This window comes from Filicampus tigris, chromosome 18 (assembly GCF_054856515.1).
Source record: "Filicampus tigris isolate MCC_2025a chromosome 18, RoL_Ftig_1.0, whole genome shotgun sequence".
Classification (NCBI taxonomy): Eukaryota; Metazoa; Chordata; class Actinopteri; order Syngnathiformes; family Syngnathidae; genus Filicampus; species Filicampus tigris.
Genome location: NC_141234.1, coordinates 4,445,679 through 4,470,242, shown reverse-complemented (window position 1 = coordinate 4,470,242; position 24,564 = coordinate 4,445,679). Strand labels below are relative to the sequence as shown.

General features: G+C 39.6%; 1 protein-coding gene across 7 annotated transcripts in view; it reads left to right on the top strand.

Moving 5' to 3' along the window:
* The window catches only part of LOC147132063 (uncharacterized), a 73,812-nt gene that overhangs the window by 30,959 nt on the left and 18,289 nt on the right, over window positions 1–24,564 (top strand). For all 7 annotated transcript variants that reach the window (XR_015082167.1, XR_015082166.1, XM_086014867.1 and 4 more), the window contains 2 exons: window positions 19,304–19,385; window positions 23,365–23,500. The gene's annotated coding sequence lies outside the window, so the exon portion shown is untranslated. The remainder of the gene's footprint in view (window positions 1–19,303; window positions 19,386–23,364; window positions 23,501–24,564) is intronic.

Genomic DNA, 24,564 nt, shown 5'->3' with positions numbered 1-24,564 from the left:
GGTATTGACACAGGAACTTGAAGTCATTATGTCTCCACGGTGTTCACAGTTAGCCGGTGGTACACTTCAATCATTTCATGTTCTAGCCAGAGTCTTTGAAATCTGGATGATTTGAAAGCTTTGGCAAAGCCTTCAAAAACAGTTGCTGCAGATTCGCTTTGATAAACATATATCTTTAGGCAAGTTTTTAAAACAGAAAGCAACAAACCCAGTGCATGGGATGTCTATGCACAGTTCTTTTGAACGTCTTCCAGTGGGAGTCATAATAAGCAACCCTCAAAGTTCTGCATTTATTTTTTCTTCCTCACTGAGCCCACGCCGGACCTATGGAGAACAGTTTGCAACATACATACCTTTAGTCATATAATTTGTTGCAATCTCACAAAGAATACATATACCAGTAAATGCATTTTTGTGACGTCTTTCCTGATGATTTAGAATGACTATATTTGACTGCTTTTTTGCTATGTATTTTCTTGTACAATGTTTCGTCATACTCAACAATTCAAACGGTTTTGTGTTGCTCATGCTGTGAGTGTATGCAGAGCGGCGAGTGCATTCCCTGCCTTTTTTTTTTTTAGATGCTTCACCATAGATGATTTGCAGTCGGAGCCAGTGCAATGCCATCACCCTTTGTTGCCCTACGCTGTGTGCCTCCATTGTTGGCACCTGTTATGTTGTTCATACAAAAGCATAAACAATAGCAACAAAATCCTGTCATGGAAATTAAAATGCTGTACAACGCGGAGCAAATTTGTCTCAGAGGCATTGAAGCAACATTTGAATCATATGAAATATGTGTTTGGGGGAAAAGTACATTTGTGCTTGAGTATTGATGTCGTGTCTAATAGACTATAGTACAAATCTCCTGAATTTTTGAAGGTTTACCACACTGCTGGTTAAGATGAACCGGCTGCAATTCACTTGGATTTGCATACAAAGACCAAATCAGAACAGTATGGGTCATTGTATACCTGTTAAAACAGGGTGTACCCCTAAGTCAGGACCCAGCTGACACATGACCCTAGTGAGTGTAAGTGGTATTGAAAATGAATAGCCGGAAGGATACATTTATCTTAAGAGAACCGTGTTTAGCAAACATGGGTAGATCTATAATGTATTGTTGAATGACTTTTTTTCTGAATCCATCAATTAACGCATAAGTAAGATAAACCAATGCTGAAACACAATTCGACTCAATTTTAGAAATAAAGCACTTTTAAAAACGACTGCAGGCTGTACATCAATAAAAATGGGACATAAAAACAAGACAACAGTTAGAAAGTTAAAAACAAACAAATTAAATGAAAACCAATAGAATCCTAGAATCAACTCTAAAATGCACATGCAGCCAATGGAAGAAAGCCAGAGGCATCTTAAAAAATCTTGAGTTATATTTCTGGACAGTTTATAGCAAGGGTACTAAGTCTATTCATATCCTGTAAATGGTAATGCTGACACTGTATTAACATTCAGCGTCACCTCCCATGGGTATCTAAAGAATGTGAGTGTTGTGTATCGGTAACATCCTGCTTGACTAGCTCAAGATGAATAAGGATCATTAGGGCAGCCAAGGATGTCTACAAGGCTCCACACCGCGAGCAATAGGTCCTCCCTCAAGACACTTTGGAAATGTCAAGCCCTCTGAGTTCAGGGTTCCCCCCAACATTGAAAAATATTTCAGTCCCATCATGACTCAATTTATGTCTCTATACAGTCTAATAATCCACAACAGTCATTTGAGGATATTCTGCGACAATGCACTCTTCCTACGCCGGATATCGAAAAAAAGTCTGACATTTTACTTGAAGTCTATATTTTCCGCCAGATCTGAAAATTATACGACCGCGTCAATTGAAAATATTCACTAAGGCCACATACGTTGACTTAACTGCCATTGACAGGATGGCATTTGCCATGACATTCAGAAAGCCAATATAAGAAACGGAAATACCGAAAAAGTGGCCCCTAGTGCATCTTCAGCAAAGTGTGCGAGTGTGTTGTTAGTTTACTGAAGCTACAGTACGATCCTGTTCTGAAGACATGCTCCAACCCGCCACGAATGGCTCCAAGGCAACTGCATCCGTCAACCACACGAAGGATGCTCTCTATAGGAGCCATTTAGACTCCACGTTTACGAAATTGTTAAGTTCCCCACAGCAAAGTGTGTCATGAAAAATGGGGAGGGCAGGTGAACAAAAAAATGGCCACGGGTCTTTTGTGACCATTGTTTTTCCGTTCCAGTCTATTGGAATACCATGGCACAATTTCACAATACAAGAAACTGTCTTTGTATTGAATTTCAATCTGTCATGGCCTCATTTCATTCCAAGTCTGTCATGCGCCTTCGATTGTGTAGGATTCTACATATGTAATTTGCTTCATTTTGGGATTTGTTTACCTACAGAAATCAATGTAATTCATAGTCATTTTCTTACCTCTGTAAATCATCAATAATTACAGCCTTTGGAAATGCTGAGGAATCCTTGGCGACAATTAGAGGGAGGCGACGCGCATTAAGAAGCGGGTCGTTAGTTCAATAACCAATCTTCCATCGGAATCATTATTCCTCCCCTTATGGGTCCCCTTCCCTTTTACGTGCCACACTTTGTACCGTTGAAGTTCTCGCTGTTACATGTGAATGGAGCTGGAAATTGAAAAGAGTTATTACTTGTAATTTGACGTAATACAAAATAACTGATGGATTGCTGTTTTATTATTTCGTGGCCCGTGTGCAATTTGGCCTGAGGTTAGCGGTGCTGAAATTGAAATTATCCAAACATCCTCATAAAGGATTTGACCTTGACCTTCAGTGATCTTTTGAGGCTTTGTCTTTTACTAGCAAGAGCTGCGATTGTTGTTGATGACCAAAGCGTTCCTTTAGGCTCTTTCTTTGCTATGGTCTAGGTGATAACGATTGCTGAATCTTCATCTTCATTTGCTTGTTTCTACAGCATTTATTCATATAGGTCAGATGACTGGCCTCTTTTCAAGGGCCTCGCCATTGTTCCCAAATCTGTCTGAATGCTCATGCAAACCTCATTTAACCTAATTTTTTAGCAGAAAGGAAAAGTGGTGCTGGTTGATAATTGAGAGTTACGCAATGAGCATGAATTTTCTCAAATGGAGACGTTCATCCATTTTGACAAAGTATCCGGTTCCATTAATCCCAGCGAAGCCAGAGTTGATGCTCGCTGCTCCGTAATGAGAGAATAAGCACAGCGATGTGGCCGAGTGAATGAGGGGAGACCGTCGACGGGCGCTAACACGACATGGCTTTAAGTAGGACGACTGCATGCCGAGAGCTGACTTTAAAGGCGATCACTCTGATAAATACGCTTGATGAGGCTGGATGGTTGAGCGTTCCCACCGTGGGGTAAGCGAGCCGAGCCGCCACGGTGGCGGTTCCACAGCTCTGATGAAATGGAAGCGATTATGACATTAGGTTGTTGAAGCCGCTTTGATTTGTTTGATTTCTTTTTTTTTTTTTTCTTTTTTTTATTTGGTGCTCGAGTTTTTTGGGTGTGCGTGAACTTATATGTTCCGCTACTAAATCATCAGGACCATTTTTACACAAACTGGTTTCTCAGAAAGTCATGTACAAGTGGAATTTCAGGCATAATTATTGTAATGCAAAATTATAGATCAAGGCAGACAAGTGGCATAGCAATTACGATTCACTCTCGCTTTGTTTGTAGCTTAAGCTTCGTACTGATGAGAGAGAAATAATCGCACTCAAATGCCACGTCATCGTGACAGCTCAATGGACGTTCAGCATCATCAGACCTAATCACGCCTCTGTTCATTACCGATAATTTGCTCTCAGTTAAATATGTGACCCAAAGGCCCTATTTGTAACTACAGTGATTCTCGGCTGGCACCGGGCACTTGTGGTGTATAATTGCTTTGCAGTGAGAGCCAAGTGGGGCAGCATGCTGCAATGCTTTCGGGTCAAACAAGGAGATGCTGGCCCGAATTGGCAAGTAATGCATCATCGCACTGTTTTACTGCACTCTTTGTAACTGTCATGTCGGCAGTTTATTTGCAAGTAAAATGTCTCAATTCATCGGAACTTTAATTGCCTTGCCTTTTATGGAGGGCTCTTCACTTGTAGAGTCTTTCTATAAACATGAGCGAGTCAGTGGCTCTGCTGTGATAAAAATTCAGGGCGTCAAACTATGAATTCATGCTTCGCGGTAAAAGCCTGCAGTCTTTCAATATTATCATTTCTTTAATAAAAGTGATTTAGAATGCTTTTTTTTTTGGCTTCGTCAAGATTTACATGATTTTGTGTATTTCGTAACCATCTTATATAAAGCCATAGAGTCCCCACTTTGCAGGAATGTTGTTACTCTGCTGTGCGTTTGATAAGGGATTACTAAAGGTCATCAAAATGACTCGACAAAGCAACATTTAGATTAGAACCTGCTCTTAACCTGGTTGTCTTTTGTTGCTTTCACTCCAAGAACCCTATTCGCAGTTCTTCAAAAGAGTCAACATATGGTTTCTGTAGCCGTTTATTGGCGCTCCAGTTAAAATTTTCAATACAACTAAACACACTATAAAGATAATTAAATGCCTTGTATAGTCAATCAAACACAAAACTCTTGCTGTCTTAATGCTAACACTTCATGTAAAACGCTATTGGTCATTTCACACGCGCGGGTGTTATTTTTACATTATTGAACAAATCTAAAGTGTTAAAAAAAATGCCTGTGATGCAATGGTAATGGTTGAACAAACATGACATTTTTGGGGTGCCCTGAAAATGGATTATTTTGGTAGGTACGATATATCTCTTGGGCAAGTAATTAGGATTCTTGAGTGCGTATGAGATTGAAAACAGAGCGCAACTGAACTTTATTTACTTTGCAGAAAAACTGTACCGTAACGAAGTGCTGGAAATAATAAAGATCAAACACAACAAATGACAAAGCTAATACTGTTTTTTTATTTATTTTTTGTCATTGTTGGACTTGAGTGAGGCCCTGATATAGTTAAAGTACTGCAGATATTGGGAGAGCTACACCTGTGGGATACTTCTGGCAGCAGTCCCTTTGTAGAAAGTTGTTGAAGTCAGTCCCAAAAAGTTGTTATATTTGTTACTGTCGACACTCGAGACACGTACCTTGTACAATTTCCTAACTTTGTTTTGATACACCCTGGAACAGAAGAGCCGAAGGTGCGATGTGTGCAATACGTGCGCTTAAAGGAACGAAATAAGAGGACCGCACCCGCTTTCCCCCTAGAGGTATCATGTATTCTTTCAGCCGACATTCAAAGAGATCTCTTCTCCCTTGACATGCTCCGTACCTCAAACGCTACTGCCGACGTGAACAAATCCCAAAAGACAATTCCGTTAAAACCTTGTGGCTCGCCTTGAAGAGGGCTGATTTGTGCAACGTTTAGAAAGCAAGTCAGGGATTTAGTCATGTCATGGATTTAGTCACTAGTCTTGAAAAGACTGTAAAAAAACAGATGTTGGCCTGGATATTTTGTGTCATCATTTATATTGAACCTTTGCTTGTATCAGATATAAATGACTTTGACTTATGTCCATATTGATTTGCTCTCTACAATACTTTAAAATTCAGTCTGTTACACCGTGGCACTTGCATGACTGCGTAATAGAATGATAATCTGTCACAATTCACCAATGAAAGAAATAACAAATTATTCTTATATAGAGGATATAAAAACTAATTTCAAGCGTTTCCATTTTTAACTTCTGACCTATAACCTCTACAATGTATTTTTTTTTTTACATTTTGTATTTTTTGCTGCATGAAGCCAAGTTAGTTGGTGGGCTTTTTATTTGTTTAAGAATCATGTTTAAGACTTCATGAGTCAGCATATCTGTCGCCCATTGAGTGGAGCTGACTGTTTGCGACATTAGTCACCCGTATCAGTGATGGGATCGCTTCCACTGTGGAGAAAAGCCATGGAAGAAGAGCAGCGCTGAATTAGTAGTAGCTGACAATGCTCCTGATTTGCATCTCGGCAAATGGGGTCTCTGTCATTGAGCCAAGAACAAAGCACAAAAGATCACGACTGATTTGACCCGAACGCAGCTGCCAAAAAAAAAGAGACAGACTTTCAAACTGCATCTTTCAAAATTGTATTCACTTGCTGGGCACTTCATTAAAAGTGTGTTCAATTATTTAAATGAATGTTTTTTTTTTTTTCATCGGTACAGAGGAGGGATTCACCGATACAACTTTTTTTCCGGCTGACTACAATAACTTATATTTCAGTATTCAATCATACTAGATACTGGTATATAAGGCCATTACATATACGGGGGTTTGTGTTGGTGGTTCATTTTATGCATTTTATATATATATATATATATATATATATATATATATATATATATATATATATATATATATATATATATATATATATATATATATATTTAAAATTCATTCATTGCTAATCTGTATTGTTTTCTGCCAAAAATCGGCATCTGCATCAAATGCTTACTAGTACTATTGATGTCTGAAGGCGTTTTTGAAAGATATCTCCTATATTTTGTCACTCAAGAAGCTCTATAAAAATACAAATATCCATTTGGTAATTATAAAAATAAAATACACGTATGTTTGTTTGTGAAAAATGTTTCTCAGTAGTGATGAGTGAATCAAGTTAACAGTGATTAAAAAAAAAACAAAAAAAACAACAACAATGAGAAAGTACTCCCCTCAGTACCATCAGTGCTTTTCCTGAAACCTGATTAGTGTATAGTCCCTCTACACACTACCTTGTAAAGGACAAAAGCACAATAACCTCAACTCTCTCTGTCGAAATAAAAGGTTCATAGGATGGATTGATGAGTGATCATGTTTGCAGACCGTCCGTAAGGAGTACAAGGGCAGCGGCGCAACATATACCATACATTCCATCTGGAATTCGGCGACCATAAAATTCGATCACCGAGCCAGTCAGATTGCAACCTGGATTTTGCCAAAGGCGCTGAACTTTTACACTCGCCGATTTCTCTGCTCGGCTATTGAAGTGAGTGCAAAGCAAGTTGCAGGGAGAAGTCCGAGACACTACCCACAATACCTGCAACTCTGTTTACCTACTCGCAGAAAAAAGGATAATTATGGTCCAAATCTCCAACTGCCACTTCAAAGTCCCCCTTTGACATAGGCCCATTGATATACAAATCAGTGATTGAAAAGAGAGGCAGCTTCCCTTTATGAAAAAAGATATGACAGCATGCTGAGGGTATGATCCTTTTTCTCATTCATGCGTATCCAGATTAAGCAGGAGCCAATGCAACGGCTGTCAGCGCTGGCTTTTGATAACCATTTCCCCCCCCCCTCTCTCTTTTACTATTTACCCATCAAAAGACTGCACAACATCACCAGTAATGAGCTGCTCCTCCCTTCCTCAGCTGTCATGGCGAGCAGCGCGTCCTACACTCGTGCCTGCCGTCAGTATAGCGGGGCTGATGTGTGGATGATAATACCATCAAGAAGATTAGTGTCTCCGCAGAGAGCGGTCTCCCCGTTGTTGTCTCGCACCCATCACTTGCTCTGTCTAACGCAAGTTAAAACAAAGCCTCACCGTGGAACGGATGACTCAGATCACATTGTCTTTGATACAAGACTTGACTTGGGGACACTGACAGAACCAGGTCTTGCTGTGCTTCCTGCTCGGTGTTAATTTTGCAAGATGTACAGGTCGACTTGGATGTGTTTGCTGCATTGGCGTTGAAATGAATGCACAAGTGTACACAGAATGCAGGGACATTCTTCATATGAGGTTTGAAAAGACTATTCTGTTATTATTCAACTCATTTTTTCCCTTTGGATTTCACTTCTTGGCAGTATTGTACCCCAAAGGTTCTGCAGCATTATCAGATGGCTTGCTTTTCATAGGAGGCGTAGGGAATTGGGTTTGACGTTTCAAAGACATAAATGCCTTTGTTACCGTAAATCTTCATTGAGATCATAATTTAGATACTCGCCTAAATAAGAACATATTTTCACACTGCTAAGATTAGCTATTGTATAACCGAATGCAATCTTGAGCTTAATTGTATTCCTTTTGTGCCAAGGCTATCCACACATGAAGAAAAAAAACAACATTATTTTCATATCTCGTATGTTTGTTACTTTTATGTACCGTAACAATATTTTTATTTATCCTTTTTGGCTATGCATAGGCTGTTAATACAGCATATAACTTTGAATGACACTGGTAGAATACGACAACAGAAGGGAAGGTCCTGCACAGAAAAATCGAATTCAAATTTGATGCATTTTCCCTACCATTGTACACAGAGTTTCCACAGGTCTTTAAAAGGCATTAATAGTCAATAAAAAAAGAAAGAAATATGGCATTCAAAACAAAACATTAAATACGATGTCCAGAAGCAGAAGACTAGGGGCAAGTAGTAATTTACAATGAAAAAAAAAATGGGCAGGAGTTCACAAGTTCATTCATGTTTGAATTAATTTGCTCTTAATTTGAAAAGAAAAAATTATTCTGTTCCTGTCACCAACATCCAGCATGAAATGCTAATGCCACCTAAAGGCAGAAAACTTACCTCAACACAAATCTGACTCTGTGTTATACACTCCTTTTGACTGTATAGTATATCGTTTTAACTACAAATCACTTTATAAATGACTGAAAAATTACTGTGAACTAAACTACTACACTAAAAGATGCTGTACAACCATATTTGTATTAGGTAAACATATCTTTCCACTTTTATGTTGATTAACAAGAGTATGAAAACGTGGAGGAAAAAAATATTTTATTGTACATATAGAACAGATATAAAATGTACAATTAATTTGCGATTAATCAGTGAATTATGGAAAACACACCATTATGATTTCAAAGTATAGAAAGTGTTAAATTAGATTTGATGATATCTGCAGAAACTCTGATACAGTACAATGTCGTGAAATGAATACCGATTGATTATTTAGCTTCCAACTTTGGTTAGCAATGTTTCCACAAAACCGTCTAGTCTAAATACATAAAGTTAGAGCTCCGTGGTTGCCATGGCAATGAAGGGGCAGGTTAGTCTCTTTATTATGTGTACCCACAAAACGGCTGTTAAATTTACAGCATATTGTTACTTTCAGTCTATTCAACTCAAAGCTTCATCAACAACTCTTCTTCCTTACATTGTTCCTCCACTGTGGCAGTATTGTGATTGATTAGTCTTTTTACCCAGTCCTGTTTGTGTGGATGGCAGCTCCTGCTCATCCGTTAAGCCCCCTGACTCCTCCCTTACCTTGCCATCCTTTATTAATGTCTCTTTCTGTGACACCGCGTCTTCCACACAGATTAGATGTAATTAACCTTTTAAAAGACAAATGCCCAACAGCCGTGAAGGCTTTCATGCCACTGCCGTCGCATTCACCTCTGCAGCGGATTCTGAATGTCCGCGTTTCATCTTGCAAGCACAGTTACTCCAATCTTGATTTTGCTCCCAACTCCGTAACTGACATGTAAACCATCTTGCCATCACTCTCATCTGTTACTGGAGCGCTCTTGGCTCACTCGTGTCTGTCTCTGCAGCTCTACCTCCGCATGAATATTTTATACGTCCCTCACATGCCAGCTCCAAGCTGCAAGGCAGACAAACGCGGCTGAGACAAGCTCAGGACCTGCGAAGAACACACAATGATGGATAGATGAGAGACACTCCAATTTCCTGCCAGGGGATAAACGTGCCAATGGGGGTAATGGAGTAATTGCTTAAACCGATTGACCTCTAGAGGCTGAACACAGATCAAAACATAAACTCTGACCTTCCGACGTCACCTTTGCGGCTGTGGCGGCCATCTCTTGCAGCGCAATCACCAGACTCGGGGAAAGGCGATAAAGCGCCGCCGAATGTCCCGACGATGCTTATTTCATGCATAATGTCGGTGTATATCACTCGCGGCCGCGGTGACACATTGCACATTTCAACACGCGTGAGCAGAGATTGAGATGTCAGCGAGGGAATAACTTATGTTTCCAGTGACATGAGCTAATCACGCTACTCTCGTGCAACAACATGAAGGCCGCACACATGGAGTCGTCAACCTGACGCACACACTGAGCACTGACCTTCAGGATGCACTTGAGGCTGTGTGAGCGCTTGCTTATCAGATTTTGTTCAGTTAAAACATACAAGTCCTAAAAAGGTGGAAGCTCTGATTTGAACCCTGGCGTGGAACAAACAAATTAACCAACACCGCACGACTGTTAAATAATTAATGCAAGTAAAGAAAATACCCATACAATATACGCAGTCTTTGTGTGTATGTATATATGCAGTACATGTATATATATGTATATGTATATATATATATATATATATATGTGTGTATATATATATATATATATATATGTGTGTATATATATATATGTGTGTATATATATGTGTATATGATGTATATAGTTTTTCCTCTGCTTAATGTACGGCAAAGAGTCATTAACTGTAATGTTTTCTCACTTGTCCACATTAGTCATTTGCTCAGTGTACGGTGCACCTCGGTGAACTGGTCCAACTATGAGCACTGTGTATTTTTGTGGTTTACTCACTATTTCACTTGTCATATAAAGTCAAATGAATAGGAATAAGTTTAAGGGCACAGCCCATGTGAAGGGCTGACACTTTAGACATATAAAGTTGTGATTCCACGGTGAGAGGCTTATGTGTGACTTATACGCACACCCAAATTAAAATATGTCTTTATATGCCCTTTTCTCGCTCCCAAGTAGCCACTCCATCAGTCCACCCCGGCCACCCCCTCCCTTGAAGCATCTCATTTCACACCATGGAGCTGAAAGACAGAGTGCCCTTGTAGGGCAATTATATTCAGTTTGGTGGAAGGGGGTCATAAAACCTAAAGCATTCTCATATCTGGGGATTGGCTTTGGGTTTGGCCGCAAGTCACACTGCTGTGTTTCATGTTGTATCAGGCCGGCAAGACCCCTTGCCCTTCCTTGTCTCTTGTATATTGCGCCATCTTGCAAAATAAATAGGCCAGCAAAGCAAATAGCCTTAAATCAGCATCCTTAGTGAGAGCATGTGCTGCTTAGTTTATTTACAGGTTCACTCCCTGGACAGCCGGTCAGGGTGATAATATTGAACTTTATGGCAACATTAAGCCTCCTTGGCCCGCCGTGCTGGCCATAACCTCCTCTTATTGTCCGCCTGAACTTTCTTATTGTGCCACCTTCCTTGTTAGCCACCCAGCAGAGCATAACAAAGAAAATGTGCCCTACCCGTCAATAATGGAGAATCGATAACTGTTCAAATGATCTTTCTGCTGCAATTATGTTTCACCGTAGCGGCCCTAAGGACTCCCTGCCGCTATCCCTGTCCCTTAGAACACCCCGTGGTCAAACATCCCTGTATCCTATGATGAACTCTTCGGCAGCTAATGTACTTCTAATTCGTCGCCTGGCTTCCTCCCTACACAACTCGCTGACATTCCTCCAACTAAGTGCACCACGGCGGCAAGTGCACACAAAGGGTGATGGCTGAGCAATGACTATGGATTACTTCATTAGCCCTTTCCCTTACAGGCTACAAGTACACAGGCACCCTTTAACAAGCTGAATGGAGAACACCCCACCAGTAGATTATAGCTCATGCATGTTGCGGCAAATGTACCTTTTGTAGGTTGGACTCTATTACTCCTCCTACGCATGCATGCACACTTATCCACCAAGTAGTAATGTGAGCGAATACAGTGTTCAATGCGATTTCCTGCTACAATGAAGACGATGGTAAATCTTCTCTTGTTAAATGGAACACAAATTTACTGACCCCCAAAAATAAATAAAAAAATGCGCATGCAATTTATGACGTTCCTTTGAGGGCAACAACATCCAAATTCTGGATAGGGAGGATCGCTGATTTGAAAACGGGTATAAAAGAAGCCATCCATGACAAACAAGGAAAGCGGTCACTAAACAGAGAAGGAGAGATGAGGCATCACCCGGCGTCTGCCTTTAACAATGTCCTGAATTCTCTCCCCCCAAGGATTGCCTCAATCAACAGGAACAGTGGCCCTAACGAGCTGTTTTGCCACAAGACGGGTGAATGGCTGATTAGTATGCCGGACAGTCGTTTCACTAACCACGCCGGGCAACATCAACACCACCATATTGTTGACCACCTCTCGGGAAATCACTTATCAAGAGAGTCAACACCTAAAAATTAGAACTGAAGAAGCCCTTTGGATTAAAGTTGAAATATGTTCAAGAAACAACAACAATCCAGTTGCCTTGCTTCAACTTTTGCGTTTTACAATAATCTGGATGACTGACAATCTAGACATCGACATATTAATCTGGCGAAAGAGTTCTTCATTCCTGTAAGCCATAGTAAACTGTAATGCTTGAACATTTGCCACAAAAAGGATGACTTTCAACTGTTCAGTAACGTATCCTCAAATGACCCCCTCCACACGTATCAATTTGAGCTATATCTGTCGTTAATTGACACTTGAGCACTGTTTTTCCTTTACTGTCTCCATTGCAAGGGTTTTATTTGCCTTAAGTTTCTTAAAAATGGCATCACTAAATATCTGCAAACATCGGTGAGTAAGTTTCAATGTTACACAAAATCGCAGTCCATGATGATGCTTTATTTGTGAGCGTCAAGGTTGTCTGCTATTAGCTCTAGTTTAGGTTATGGTACTGTAGTCTTATATGTATATAACATACAATAATAACCCGATTGTATGCAAACCTCATTGATGCTAAAACTATAAATAATCTGTCATTAGGATTCAACAGTGCCACAACAGGCAAAGATGTCTGATTTGTGTGTCATCACAATAGAACATGCACCACATCTACAAAATGTTCAGTCAGGGTTCTATTGTAAGCGCCTATTTTCCCCAGCTGCTATGAAATCCAATCTTGGCAAATGTGTCTTTTAAAAGGTAGAGGTAGATATAAAAACAGGATTTCTGCTGACAGGGGATCAGGAGAGTCACTGTAGACATTTTGGACACCTTCACACATTATGAAAGCTGTATTAAAGTGTAAATATTAGCTTTACCTCGGAGACCTTGGTTTAATAAAAAAAAAAAAAATCCTACACGAAGCTAAAGGCAAAAGTCAGGTGTTGTCTTGCTTGTGTTGTCTAGTAAATAACAAAAGAAGTGATTTCTACCAATGTAATTTATTTCTTTGTAAGTATTTTTTTTTTGACTGGCAATTACTGTACATTCAAACATTTGCAAGTACGTTTGAACATATTTAAATAAGTTCAAATTGACTTGCAGGTACGTTTGAACGTACTTGCAAATATGTTCGAACATACTACAAGCATAGCGTTTCAAAGAAATTGCTACAGTTGTAGCATTGAGCTTACAAATATGTTTTTGCATATTTGCAAGTACATTTGAATGTACAGTCAAAATCTTTTTAAAATTTTTCCTTAATAGATGAGTCCAGTGTGTGCCTCATTAAGGTTTTAATCAATCTATACATCCATTCCTTTTCATGTAATATTTTTTTGTGCTGAATTCTTGGTTTACAACCCATCTTTTTTCCCTTTGCGAATGCGTCGTCTATTGCGTTTATGAAATGATATACTCCCAGTGGCTTTTGAGGTCTTTTAACATTCTTCCATCCACGACTATAAGTGTGTCCTCGCCATCGAATGTCTCATTTCGTAGTGACCGCGGAACTGCTCCCCAAGCAGTTTGCTTTACTTTTACGAAGCTTTTTTATTGCCTTACAAAAATCACTGCAAATGACATTTTCGCATTTGGCCATCAATCTCAACTCGTAGTAGGGGGAATTGATGTCTGGATCCACCGCGCAGGTTTTTTTCCCCCACCGGTCACCTAAAGCAATCTTTGACCCGTTCGCCCTTTGTGATGTCTTCCTTGATGCTTTATCTCCGAGGCGATCACAATAAAAGTGGGGTACCCGTGTTAAGCGCAATCGCCTGAAAAGTGGTTCATTCTCTACAGGTGACTGGCGCTCGGTCAAATAAAGCTGCTGCTTTATCGCTTTACAATGTGATGGCGGCATGTGTGCATCATCGGTTTGTTGCCATGAATTGATATACAGTATCCACTATTTACGAGCAAGCAAGGTCACTTTGGCATCAACCCAGGGCTATGGCGCAGCTAATGCTAATGACTTCCTTTTAAAGGTTGCCTTATGCCGGATGCAACCTTCCTGTAATGTGTTGCAACGTGATGAGTTTCCAGAGAGAGTTGGTCGGGGGGCAAGGGAAGGTGCCGCAAATACAAAATGCATATTCTCCTCCCGCGCGCCTTCTCAGAGGCAGAATCCATTAGGACGGGTGTCATTCCACGTAGCCATTAGTTTGCCCAAGGGAAACAAATTAAACTGTGCTCAGACCAGTGTGTCAGTGTGTTGTCACAACACTGAATCTCCCCAGATCAATAATCGCATGTTTGGACAGAAGACATTGGGTCTTTGTCAACAGTCAAATTACTTTTTAAGCACCTTTTATACACTTTTTTTTTCTCTCCAGACAATTCTGCCCTTTACCATTGTTTTATTAGCTATAAATAAATCTATTTGGACAGACACTTGAGGTTAAATGACTCTGTGACTTCATCTATTGTGTGTCACAAAAATGGCAAAAACCAGTGTAAATATATATTTTTTCATGCTTTATTTAATGGGTCCTTTAAGAACATGAATCCAGAGGCCTTTTTCCAAGAGATCTCTTGCTTAAATTGCCATTCAATAAAATAGCTTAATTAATTACTCTCAATTTTCAACAAGTTTAACCTTCATGTCCTTAAATGGTCCTCAGGTGCGTGTTCCATGTATATACGGATTGAATATGTGAGATGAACTCTGAGCCCTTTGCACTTTGTATGATCTAAGCAATTCAAGACACATGCTAATCGTTCTGCAACGAGAACTCTTCATGAATACTACTTAACCTTCTGAGGAAACAAATTCAGAAAATGAAAACTACATTGATAAGTGAGGCCCGTTGTGTATTGTTAAAACACGTATATATTCAAAAAAAAAAAAAAAAAAAAAAAGAATTTTCATTGGGAGCAATAAAGCATCGTCCTTACCCTTGCTCGTTTTGACTGAAAATATTAATATTCAACGCGGTTTGATTTGGACAAATGAATGTTACGCTGGATTTGGTAACACTCTGACACGTGCAAGTGTACCATAGGGCCCAATCATTCATTGCTTGATACATTAAACACAGTTATCATATTAACTCAGCTTATTAAACATAATTTGTGGCATTACCCTTGACAGTTCATTCACAAATCAGCCTCATTATTTCAATCATTTACCATCCGCAATAAAAATGTCAGGAGACAGCGACATTTCCTTTTTTTTTTTTTAACCAGCAGACACACTTGTTGTCGTCGTAGATTTCCATTAGGAGCCGCCGCAATTTCATGTGTCGTCGTCAGTTGTGCACGCCGACAAAAAGTTCTCTCGTAAATTTCTTAGCTGAGTAAGTCAGAATCTGCAAGTCGGGTTAGGCATTAGGAGAGGCTTTACTGATGCTCATAATTTAAACATAAATGGATCAAGGTTGCAGCATAACACAAATGGTAAAGCACTTGATGATAATGCACACCATCACTTAGTTTTTCCAATGCTGACTCATTGCTTGCAGCCTCTAACTTCTTCGATGCATCCCACATCCTTCCTTCGCTTCCGACATCATTGACATCGGCCTTTTCCCGCAATCACCAATACTTTGCTTTTAACAAAGTTGAAATGGCTAAAAGGAGCGTTGCTGAATTTGAGAAAGAAATGAAAGAAAACAGTGGCCAATAAGCTCAGCCATCTTCAAAGTCTTATTTATGATTCATTGTCGCCCTGCTGAGCCACTGCATTTTATATTTCTTTCCAAAGTGATTAAATTGAATTATTTATATTGAAGTTGAATATTTGGAAAAAAACTTTTGGATTTTTTTCCCTTCTGCTCCACAATGAATCATCACATGTTGCATGTGTCCCTGAAATTTCTGTCCACCCTGTCATTATTTTGTTTTATAATATCCATCATCATGCAGTTGGTTATCAATCTTAACTTGTCCACTCTGTTTTTGTGAACGATCTTAATAGAAAACAACACTTTTCTGAAATTAGAACTATATTTCTCAGTCTACTATTTGCTCATTAAACACCAGCATTAGCCAAAAATGTTCACCCTGTAATGGTCCACCCTGTCAGCAGGTTCAAATATTTAGCTGTTTGCATGTACATTCTCTGCCTTTTAAAAAAAAAAAAGCAATAGATTGTACACCAAAGATGAAACACCCACATCATCTTTGTCTGTGTGTGACACCGAGGATCCGACACTCATTATGCACTTTATGAGTTTCAGAGGCTAATCAGACTGCTTCTCTAATGAGTTGGGACTTTTCCAAAAAATTCGAGGATATGACTTGTGAATGTGTGTATGCACAAGGGAGTGTCTCTACAGACATGATTGAAATGAATAGTAATTAAAAATCTGGAAATATTGCCGCAACCTGGTCCAAATGCTCGACAACAGTGATGGTGTCTAATGGATGAATTATTTTTCTTAGCAAGAGACATTATTTTCATGGCAGTTGGTTCACTTTTACAAATCAGAATACAAAACAAATTACATCTTCAAACGCCACATTGTGACCCAATCCAAGATTGGCCGAGCTGCGCTGAAAGCCTGATCCCAATAGATGGATTTAGACTCACATTATATAACCATCAGTGCTCTCATCCCGCTTCCAAATGGCAATTCAGCAAAGTTGTCCTAAAATGAGCTCAGAATCTATTGCAGATATTTTCCCATTTGCCACGAGTATGGAAAATGTCCCAGCCATCTGCTCTGCTGAAATATTTAGTCATGCTCTGTTGCAGCATCCATCTCTTGAGCTCCGTTACCACATACAAAGAGGCTTGTGTGTTGGTGGTGCACCGTGGTGGTGCAGGCAAGCAAAAAGCCACTGTCACGTCCACATCTGTGCGTAACAATATGCGCATGCCGGTATGCAAGAGAAATACAAATCAGCTAAAATGAATACATTTTTGTTGCACTTGCCCAAAATTGGCCAAAAAGTGTCCAGGGGGTGCGTTACATCACTTCTGATACCAAGCCATGGTAGCGTTCAATAAAATGAATGTACTGGCACATAGAGCAAAAAATGCTTGATTCTAGTCAGGAGGGCAACATCAAATATTAAATACCCCGCTTAAATGTCATGTTTTGTTACATGTACATAAATGTGTCATGAGAAATCGGCGAGTGATGTGATGACAAGAATTCTTCTGACTCGCTCCTTGTACCTGCTGTCTAGTCGTGACTGACTCTTATCCTCCGATGTATGTGTGTGCGTGCAATTTGTGTGTAAATCATAAAACAAACTCCAGTTGAACTTGTATTAGTAAAAGTAATGCATAGTCGCCGGCATTAATATTGACAGGGGTGAAAGTGCTGAATGCTGACGCAACTAATTACCTCTCACTTGTCTGCAAGTGGTGTCTCACACTGTAAATTTGGGGTCAAGTCAAGTGTTTAGGGGCAAATATTTCAACATTTCGTATGGAATATTTGCATAGAAGTAATAGAAAATAGCATTATGTGTTTATAAAAATTCAAGGCTCGTAGAGAGTCTTTCGTTGATTTGCTTCCACTCGACCCACTTGGAATGCCCTTGATTGTCTTTTCGGGGGGAATGCTCAAGTGCTGCCTTCGAGTAAATGTCACCACCGATACATCTTAGTTAGCGCTGTCATCGTAATACTGACATTGTGTGTGTGTCAGGGTAGAATCTATTCCAAGTGTGTGGGGAAAAAAAAATAAATGCTGCAAATTCTATAAAAACGCTACCTTTAATATGACCCCCGTGAAGTTAAGTGACTTCTATTTTCCTGTTAATCTGTACAAACCAACTTTCTCATATGTCTCAATCTATTTTGGAGCTTACTTCCTGTTTGCTGTTCAAATGATGGACTTACACGAGAAGCTTAGGAAAAAGCAGCAATAACAGTCAAAGCAGATGACCAGCAAAACACCTTGAGAGACATATTACTTCCCAGATTAGGTTTGTTTTCCAATCAGCTTCTGGCCATATACCCTATTGATTAAAACCTAATAACCTCATAAGATGCTGTCCTCCACCTTTCATCTCCCCGGCCATCACTCCATCTCACTTCTTCCTCACTTGTCCCCAAAGAGAAATGACTCAATTTTTGCTCACACTAATATAGAAGCCAGAAAATCCCTCATTTTTACCTTAAATTCATTTTGAAATCAATCATGAAAAATATTGTCTCGATAATGAAAATAAATTGCTTTTGCATCTATCCGAGGTTGGAAGTGTCAGCGCACAAGAGGAATGCCGACGGACATTTGGCAAGTTGACATTAGTGTTCATCGGTGCAACATTTGGCTGACAACGCTATGCATTTGCGTAAGGGCAAACAACTTGCTCCAAATTTAATCATTGATGTCTGCTGAAAGTTTCATGAGGGGGAACCCATGTGGCACAAAGCGCTCTGCTGCAGCAATTTGTTTGCAATTGTCGCTGTTTGAGCTTCACACGAGCTCTTTGTCAGTGCTCACCTCTTGCCTCTTTGTTTTCCAGGTAGCATGACACTTTACACTGAAGCATTTATTCTTGCGGTATTTATTTGGAGAAATCCAAGTACTCCTTTTGTTCCGAACACGGAAACAATGTGTCTATTGGAAGGCTGTGCGATAAATATTTGTGTACCATAACCAAAAGTTTGCATACCATAGGAACTAAACATAAGGGGTCCATTTACGCATCCCTGAGGAATCCCACAGGACATAACTACTCTTTCAGCTTTATAAAATCCATCACCCCATCGTAGTTCATCACACAGTCTGTTCTAGGTGTTGATTATCATCTTCACAGAGAAGTCTTGATGGTTTTCTTTTTTAAAGCGTGGAAACATGTCCAAATGCATGCTGTTCAGTGTGACAGGAGAGAAAGAGAGATTGGTACGCAGGAAAATGAGCTTAATCATCCTGTTAGCGATATTTTACTGCTGATGGACCTCTATTGGTTTTACTGCCTGTAATCATGAGTTATGCCCTTGCTTATCAAATGTTCTTCCTTTGGTTGCAGTTGGCTCCTGCACTCTCATTTTGAGTATTTCTGACATTACGACTCTATCTTGGTTTTCCTCTCCATTTAAGACACTTTAGGAATACGAAATTTGCGTCTTGTGCATGCTTCTGCTCAAGTTTTCTGATAATTCCCTTTCTATTCCGATCGATAAGTAAGATGTGTATTTTTGTTGTGTTCAGTATCTAATGTTTCTTGTTCTTCTTCTGCAGAGCGAGGAGCGGTTCCGCTAATTTGTGGAACCAGGCAGAACACCAAGACTGAAACTCTTCAGAGGTCGAGGCAATAAGTGAGGTCAGCGTCAAATCCATCCGATCGATACAAGCCAATGATTGCTTTGAATCAGTCAGCCTCAATTGATAAGTCAAGGCCAAATGCACATAGGTGCTGCGGCGTAACCAATTCCAAAAGAAGAAACAAACGATTCTTAACATGTGGACAGCAACTGTCGTTAATTAAGGACAGTAGTTGCTTTTGTTACAAAATTATGCTCATCTCCTTTGTCCTCTTAGTCCCGTTTTCTATGCCTTCTCATCAGATATTCTCCTCCACCATCAGTGTCAGCCCTTGTTCTTTCGCCCACGGGTGTCCAACTCCGGTCCTCGAGGGCCACTGTCCTGCCTGTTTTCCATCTCTCCCTGCTGCAACACACCTGTTGCAAATGATCAGCTCATCAGCAAGTTCTGCAGGAGCCTGATCCTGATCTCGATCGTTGGAATCGGGTGTTTTGGACGAGGAAACCTCTTAAGACATGCAGGAGGGCGGCCCCCGAGGACTGGAGTTTGACACCCCTGCGCTAAGCCGTCCAGCTGGCTGCGTGAAAATGCACTTATGTTTTCACCCTCTACATTTGCACTCCAATTTTGCTAAAAATCACATTGTACATGTAACAAGTGAGCTAAAAATCGATGCTGCATAGTCTGATGTATTGATTAAGATTGGATAAGAAGTTGTATATTATGATGCGTGTGGAAGTGAGAACGAAGTTATTTCAAAGTATATAAATACTAACCTCGAGGTGAGTTCACTTGGCACTTAGATTTTATTCAGATGATGTTCTTCTCTGAAAGAGTGAAGTGGTTTTCACCCTTGATGGAAAATAAAAGCGAAGTGTCCTTCACAAACCAGGCTTAGTCCTTCAAAAAAATTGTTCACTTCCCTTCATTCCTTCAGCAGCTATCTCACTTAAAAAGGCAGCCGGTATTCTATAATTTCATAGAATGTGGCAAGCCATATATATAAATATATATACATATATATATATATATATACATATATATATATATATATATATATATATATATATATATATATATATATATATATATATATATATATATATATATATATATATATATATATATATATATATATATATATATATATATATATATATATATATATAAAATGCTGACTGAGATGCTCTGCACCAGCAGTGTTCTTGTAAGGAGCATGAAATGGCAATAAAGCCGCTCCCCTAAAAGAGCTATTAAGGCACAGACTGATCAAGCATCCCTTTTATCAAAATGAAATTAAAAGAGCTAGAAGGGCATAATTAAACAGGACCGTTACAAACATTTAGTGAAAAAAATGTCAGCCATGTTCCAGCGTATTTGCCTAGATCATTAAGTATTACTACAGGAGCGAGTTGACCGAGAGGACGAGAGTAGTGGCAAGGGCAGAGTAGTTGTGAACCTTTATTCTATTCCAAGATTTTTAGATTGCGGGATTCTATTCAAGAAGATAAACCTCACTACAATGGAAGAACTAAGCCCTAAAACTTCCTTTGGCCCAATTTTTTCCCCCCTGATTTTTTTTTCCCTTAACATCATTCTTGGAAGCTGAGATGGTGTCAGGGCACTCAAATTGGCTACGTACGTACATACATACAGATACGCATGTATCAGTACATACGTACATAGATATAGATACTGGATTGTTTGACCTGAACAACGACTGAATGATTCTCCCTTTTTGAAATTGGGAAGGCGGAACGATTGCTTCTGCCACATTTGATGTATCAGAGGTGATTAATATGCGCATTGGTGGCACTGTTGCATTCATCATCAGAGCGGGGTCAAAGTAGTGAGGGGAAAAAAGTTAATTTACTCAATTACCATTTCATTGTGAGATTACAATGGTTAAATTCACTTATGGCGCTATTGCAAACACGTTTTGATTACTTACCCTGACTCGCTGCTCTCCTCAACACCCACCCAGCACCCCCCCCCCTCTCATCTTATTATGCAAAGGGCAAGCTGTAGAATTAGCAAGGTAATAGATGTGATCCGCTTGCTAACCTCATCCAGCAGCCATGCACGGAATACCAACAAGGGTCTTTAACACAAGTGTGCAGCATATTGCCGTGCAGCCCTCGCCATCATCGCAGACCGTGCGTGTGCTTATGCCAGCAAACATCTGTTGCGTTTTGGAGGGAAATTGGCTCATGGGAATGGGACATATAAAACTATTAAACAGAAGCAAATTGAACCGTTCACTCACAAATGCAATCTCACTGAAGTGAAAATAACCCCCAAAAAACAAAATGCTTCCAGAGAACAGTTTATGAACCATGAATGAGCCAAAAGTGTGTGATGAGCAAGTCTGTCCAATTTTGGCAATCATGAATTCCTGCCGGTATTCTCTCCTCTCAAACAATTGCACTCGATTATTGAGCAGTCAAAGTTATTTATTTTTTTGCGACAATAAATACAAGCCACAGAAAAAGAAATAATCCCCAAAGAAATTACGGTAATGTAAAACAGTCCTACTTTGAAAGATGAAAAATCATTTCATAAAATAAAAGGCAGCAGTACGCAATCCTTGAGTCTTGATAATGTAAAAGGTAGTCAAAATAATTGCAGCTTAGAATCAGAATATCTCAAGACACAATGAAAAAGCAAATTATTGAACAAAAAAAAAAAAAGACACTACTGGTTGTTGCCAATTTGTGAAATCAACCGTGTCGCCACGGTTTCAAGAAGTAGGATCTTCATACCACATCTGATTTACTGTGTCGACACAAACATGAGATTCGGTGTATGACTGACAGAATGTTGAGTGTTTGCATGTTTGCTCAGGCAAGGCTTGTCGTGCTGTGTGTGTGAATGTGGATCCCCCTATGGTTGGTGTGCGTTTTGCTTTAAAATAAAAATGCTGATTCACATGCTTGAAGGGAGCAGATTCCCCCCATTTTAAGGGCATGCACATTACAAAGCTTTGACAGGCTGAGGGCACTGATGCATTAATAAAGCCCGCTAAGCTGTCAGATAGTCTGGACACACAACGCACAGCTGCGTGGAGCCGCATCCTGTGTACCACGGACTTAACTAATTTAGGGAGCAAAGTCAATGTTTTTTCTGTTCCACAGTTTGTCTACTTTGGACGTGTTTCAGTGAGCAAATTATTTTTGAGAATATGTGTCGCGGGTCTTACACCTACAGTGTTCAATGAGCAAGGATGCTGCATTTCATTGACATCTGATTAAAAAAAAAAAAAAAAAGGTGGCATTTTAAATTTAGATTTTCACAAGCTATCACAGTAAGATGTCACATGTATTCCGACAATTTTTTTTTTTTTTTTTTTTTTTTTTTTTTTTTTACACGTCACAGAGATTTTTGACAATTGTGCCAATACTGCTAAGGACCCTTGCGGCACTGCTGAATGTTAAAATATGCTAATATGTCTCTAACACTCCATTTTGACACTATTATGTTATTATTACTAGCATGTCGAGACATTTTTGGGAAACAAGAATGATTTGTGGGGGGCATCAAAATGATGTGTTTAATTTATAGGTGACTAATGTCATGTATATAAATAACAAAAGACATAAGAAGGACAGTGGTATATGCAAAGGTATAAAAAAAAAATAATAATAACAATAATTGAAGTTGGAATTGGTCCCATTGTGGAAGTGTACAGTCCACTGAGTGCCATTTCAGTTAATACAATTTTACTTTTCTCTTCTGGCTTCGCGTTTAGATGGAAAAGTGGAGAGTTAATAATAATAATAATAAAAAAATGAAAAAACAACAAAGCACAAGTAATGAGCATGTCATGCAACTCTCCAAATATTTACCTTTTTTTAGGTAAATATTTTAAACAAATCATTACTCAGTGTCTTAAAATTAAATCATCTTAAATTGAGAACCTGTGGCAAGAATGGTGGAATACAAAAGAAAAAAAAATCCCACTGAGGAAATGGAGAAAGGAGGGAGTGAAATGAAATGAAATCTGCAGCGCATTGAACCTATGTATCACTATCTTTCAGACGGCTGAAGGCTGGCGGGGGGACTTTCTGCATGATGAGGCTTTGTGCAGCCATTGTTGCTTTGGAGGAGGCACAGGAGTGATATGAGGACAAGCTAGGGAAGATAAAGTCACTTCTGGGTGGTGGGCGTCACAAGGTAATGCTCTCGGTATGAAACTCTCAAGCGATTGTGTGGCAAGGGGTAACTCCTTATAGATGCAAAATTATTTGCATGATAGACTTTGAATTAATGATTTGGACACGAGTCATTTTTCAACCCTATAAAGAGCAAGGACTGTTTTAATACCAAAAAGAAAAACACTTGAGTTTTAAGTGTTGAGTTGAACTGGCCTAGCTATAAAGACATGAAACAATATGGATTCATTTAAACCTGGCCTGAACTTCATTCTCAAAGTCTTGTGTCAGGAACGAGAGTCGTGCAGATTAACATTTTCTCCTAAAGGTTGTTTAATTAACCACTATTATATCAATGGGCTTCACAAACTTTTGTCAGTGTCCTACAAAAACCTGGGCACCCCCCCCCCCCATCATTACATCTCCACTATTGTTTTAACTGCGACCCAACAATGATGAATAGTGTACTCAAAGTGTTGATTAATTGGTGCATTGTGTCACAAAGAAAAAGACTGCAGACGCAGCGAGTTTTTTGTTTTTTTTTCTTAAAGGGCAAAACCCGCACGCGTGCACGTGCACGTGTCCCATGCCACAGGAGCTTCCCGAGAAGGACAGATGCCCTTATTCAGCATCACTTAACAGGCCATGTGTGAAGGGCCTCGCATTTAACATCCCCACCTTGTCTCTCGGCCTATCCAAAGTTGTTTATCTTCTGCGCTTGATAAAGTGGAGGGCTTGCGACTCGGTGTGTGTGTGCGCGCGAGTGAATGTGTCACAAGCAATCAGTTGAAACATTTCCCACAGTCTCAAATCAGATCAATTGACCTTCCAAAGGACATGTGAATAATGATGACTGATATGCATCTGGGAAGGAGGATCACTTCTGTGGAACTGTGAGAAACATTGGGAGGAGACAGAAAGTCATAAGCAGAGCACAGATGAGCGCTTGATGGCGGAGCATGAAAGATGATATCGGGGAGTTTGCCAACGCACTGCCTGTCTGGGCGGATTTCATATGTTTGCAATTTGGAGTTGACATTCAAGATGTAATACAAGTAGATGTGTACTTATTTAAAACCAGATGTA